The sequence below is a fragment of the Belonocnema kinseyi genome, chromosome 1 (genome assembly GCF_010883055.1).
Source record: "Belonocnema kinseyi isolate 2016_QV_RU_SX_M_011 chromosome 1, B_treatae_v1, whole genome shotgun sequence".
Taxonomy (NCBI): Eukaryota; Metazoa; Arthropoda; class Insecta; order Hymenoptera; family Cynipidae; genus Belonocnema; species Belonocnema kinseyi.
Window position 1 is genome coordinate 45750370 of NC_046657.1, and position 4867 is coordinate 45755236.

A 4867-nucleotide genomic window follows, 5' to 3' on the forward strand; every position below is an offset into this window, starting at 1 on the left:
GAGAGAGTACGCGGAAAAACTCGTCAAAAGCATGCCTTCGAGGTGCCAGGCCATCATCGACTCCGGCGGTGATTGGACAAAATACTAACAGAAAAGCATTTTCCTCGACACCTTGACAAATGTAATTCCATGTAGAAACATGCGTTTAAATAAAATATTTTACCAAAAAAGTTACCCACGCTTTAACTTGACAGACTGTATAATCATTGAATCCAATATTTTCATTACCTGGTAGTGTTGCACTCCAACATAATCTTCATTAACCTCAGACCTCTTCCTAATCAAACTAAGTTTTTTTTTACTATGTTGACATAATTTAATCAAAAGTATTTTCATGATTGTGGTAATCTGAAATCATCAGCTGCTTAACTGAATTTATTTAACAAAAATTAAATGTTGGTTCTTAAAAAAATAATTTTTTGCAACTCTTCTATAACAGCATACTTTGATATCATATGATATTAATATGAGGATATGAGGATATTAATAGGAGGATGTTGATTTATCCAGCTCAGCGGAGAATGCAGCACCGAGAGTGGAGATACATTCAGTACTTAGGAGCAAGGCATTCTACCTACAGGTCCTTTAGTTTTTGGTGTTGTTTGTAAGACAATGTACTCCTTTATTTTTACATCTTAATTTAATATTTTCGGTAACTGCTGAACTTTAAAATTATCGTATCCTCCTCCTCCTCCTTCTCTTCACCATCCTCTATTTACAAATAGAAGAAAAATCAGCGTATCTGATTGTGGCGCACTCTATGATAAACTTTGTTAACCCAGGCTCTCGTTTCGTTGAAAGAATGGTGCGTTTGCTAAGTTGAAATAGTTGAATCAACTATGTATTCATTATTCTGTTAACTTGAAATCCTGGCCCCCTTAAATGGCTCCACTGAACTACAATTTTAAACCAAATCTTAGTTCTAAGAAAAACCAAGATTTTCAGCTGTTATACATAATACAGCATTTTAATATACGTGTTCAATACTTCACATTCAAAGTCATAGATAGGAATTCTGGAATTCTGGAAACATAGCATGCACAACTACATCTATAGAATATCGATAAGGTAGATTTCTAGGTCTAGTTTTTATGATATCTGAATTAAATTAGTTAGGTAGAAATCAATATATCATCCTCGATTTCTATAAAGTGTATTAATTTTTGTATTTTTATTTGATTTATTTTCTATATCACTAAATGTTGACTCAAGAGTTTCACAGTTTCCTTACACTAAATTTTGATACTGCTGAATGTATTCTTATCATTAATGCTACTTTATTGCAAGTATGTTCTAACAAGAGCTTTTGAATTATGCGTGCATCTCAAAATAGTTTATTCAATACTACGAGGCTACCTGGTATTAATACTAAATCTGTCGCAGTAATCCTCTGTTTGTAAAAGGATCTCTTAAGAATCTGTTAGAATTCTCCAAGACTCATGCAAAACTTTTTATATGATTTAATTCATTTTCTGAGGTATGCTGTGAGATTCGCAACTGGTTTCGAGTAGCTCAATCGTAAACCCTTCTTCAGTCTTCAAAAATTTAGAAAATCATTTTTGATTTAACACATCTTTAATGCATACCTCTCTCACTTTATCTATAAATGTATATCTCTCTTTGTCTAATTGTTCTAGAAGGTTCTAAATTATAATCCACATGTGTAATTGAAAAATAACTTTTAAGTTGTTTACAAATATAAGTGCGCAGTATAATTTGATAATGTCATTAAGAATATTTGAGAAATATAGAACGAACCAACCACTACCGCTATAGAATATCGGTAAGCTAGGTTTCTATGGTCGGGTTTTTATGATCTCTGAACTAAATTATTGAGCTAGAAAGCAATATATTACCCTCTATTTCTATAAACTATATTATTTTGTATTTTTTAATTTTGTGATGTCACTAAATTTTGATTTAAGAGTTCCAGAAAGTAGATGTTATTGTCATCACTGTATCATTTTTTCCCGTTTGATTCACAGTTTCCTTACACTAAATTTTAATATGGCTGAATTTATTCTTATCTACTTTTATGCTAAGTATCTCAATTCTAACAAGAGCTTTCAAATTATACGTTCTTTATCTCAAAATAGTTGATTCAATACAATGCGTCTACCTGGTATTAATTCTAAATCTGTTACAGCAACCCACTGTTTAGTAAATTATTTTTGATTTGAAACATTGTTTTAATACATACCTCTATCTCAATCTCTCTACCTAAACTATACATGCTGCATATCATTTACCATTTTTATCTATCAATATATCCCCTCTTTATCGAAATATTCTGCAAGGTTCTAAATTTTAGTCGACACGTCTAGACACGTTTGAAATATAACGTGTTTGCAGTGTGAAAAATATAATGCGTCATTTATAATAACCTTGAAGTCGTTTACAGGAAATTCTTTTCAGAAATAAAGGTTGCATTGTATAAATTTTATTTAAAATTTTTAAGGAGTAATAAGCGAAAAACTGACCTTTCTAAATGAGAGCTGCAAGGCGAGCATATATTTGTGGATAAAGAAGGCATGCGACCTCAGATAAAATATCGTTGCATGACATAAAGAGCGAGAAGCGCCGGGCAGTGTACTCTTAATATTCCTTAATATGAAATCTCTAAACGATATTGTCGATTTCGATTGTCACACTACTCGAATTTCATTGCTATATGCGTGAGGTACGAGTTATGAATGGGTTAGACAGAGTTGGAAAATATTGAAAAAATTGTCACGATTGCTCGTTTTTTGATAGCTACATGCGTGCGAAAGGGACACTCGTGAGTCACCGTGAGTTAGACAGTAATGGAACGTACACGCGTTTTCTTGATGTTAAATGATCCCGACGGAGCTGACTTGATCTGCGCTTGCTTGGATTTGAGTGACGTTCATTGGCTACGGTGCGCGTCTGTACTTGATTTTTAAATACGCACGCGAACTACAGCCAAAGAGCGACGCACAGTTCAAGCATGCGCAAGTATTTTTGGATCACTGTTGGGAATAATAATCGAATCAAATTTCGAGGTCGATAATACCAATCAACGCTTCTCATTTACCACCACCTTTCCACCCGTTCCACTGCAATCGCAATACAGGGCATGCTTGTTAGTTATGATCGAATTCTTATTTCAATTTAAGCCTCTCTGCTTGTTATTTATGATCGTATTTTTATTTCAAGTTCGGAAAGAACATTTTAAAGGCTTCAAAGCATTTGAACGAGATATCTGGACCATTAAATATATCTACCTAAGTGCCTGCGGATAATTTCTCCGAGCTTCTCAGAGCCTTGAGAATCTTTAGCATATACTCTGAGAATTCTATCGGTAGGGTTAGTATATATTTAATTATAAGTTAATGTTTAATCTATTATTTTTTATTAATATAAACATTAACATTAAGTAATGTTTCTATGAAGCATGGAATTTGTTATTAAAGTCCATTGCTGGTGGAAAATGCGATAACAAATTTTGAAACTTTGAGGTTAAGAATTATATTTAGAATACAAAAGCGAACTGCTGGTCGCAGAATTAGATAATTTTGACCACTTTAATGTAAATGTTCCGTATATATCTACCAAAATCTATCAAATATTATTTTTTCTATGAAAGATTACGAAAATGTACTACAAAAACTTTAAGAAAGTTAAGATTTTACTGAAATTTTTTTTACAAATTACACAAAGATTTCATTCAAATTTATAAAATGTTTGGTGAAAAAACAGAAACTATTTTAATCAGGATTAAAATAAAAAATAGCTTTTTATGTTTTCATCTTACGTCTTTTTGACAAATTTGTTTACTGCGAGCAGTTCGCTCTTGAATTGCAAAATGTAATAATAACCTCAAAATCTCAATAAGTTGCTACCGCATTTTTTATCAGCAATGAAATTTTATAACAAATTCTATGCATCACAGGAATAATACTTAATGTTTATATTGAATGCAAATAATAACTAAAACATTAACTTATAACTAAAAATACACTAATGTTACAATAACTTTACTCAATATCAGAAAAGTACCATTAAACTCCTTGCACTTGACCTTCACAACAAAACAGCTGTATAAAATGTGTAGGCTTCCAATGTTTTATGTGCTTTTAAACAATATATGGTTTAAGAAATGTGGGATTGAATGAATTATGTTCAGGTTTATGGATGTATCGGGTCTTCGTATTTATATTTCTAACAAAAAACACAAATTTTCAAACAAATAATTCCATTTTTTATTTTAAAAAACCAAGTTTCAATAAAAAATATCAAATTTTAAACAAAAATAGAGTAATTCAGTTTTTAGTATATAAAACTTAATATTCAATAAAAAAATGAAATTTTCAACAGGTTATTTAAAATTTTAACCAAAACAGGCGAATTCGACAGCAAAGAGTAAAAATTTTAACAAAAAAGATGCAATTTCAATCACAAAGATTAATTTTCTATTTAAAAAAATCTTTTTTAACAAATAATAGAATTTTCAACTAAATTAATTTTCAATCCAAGTACAATAATATATAAAGTATTCAAAATAAGATAGAATTCGCTTAAATTCTGGCAGGTTCTACACATTATATAGCAGAATCTTTCAGCGATTAACATTTTTTTATAGTAAATTATCCAAAAAATGAAATTTTCTACAGGTTATTAAAAATTTTAATTAAAACAGATGAACTGGACACCAAATAGTAAAATTTTTGACAAAAAAGATGAATTTTTAATCACAACGATTAATTTTTAATTAAACAAAATTGTTTAAAAACAAATTGTTTCATATTTGGATATTGTGCATACTGCCAAAATTTTTTTCGTCAAACTCAAAAAACTAGTATTTTCATATTGAAAAGGGTGTCATTTTTTTATTGAAAAATAGGGG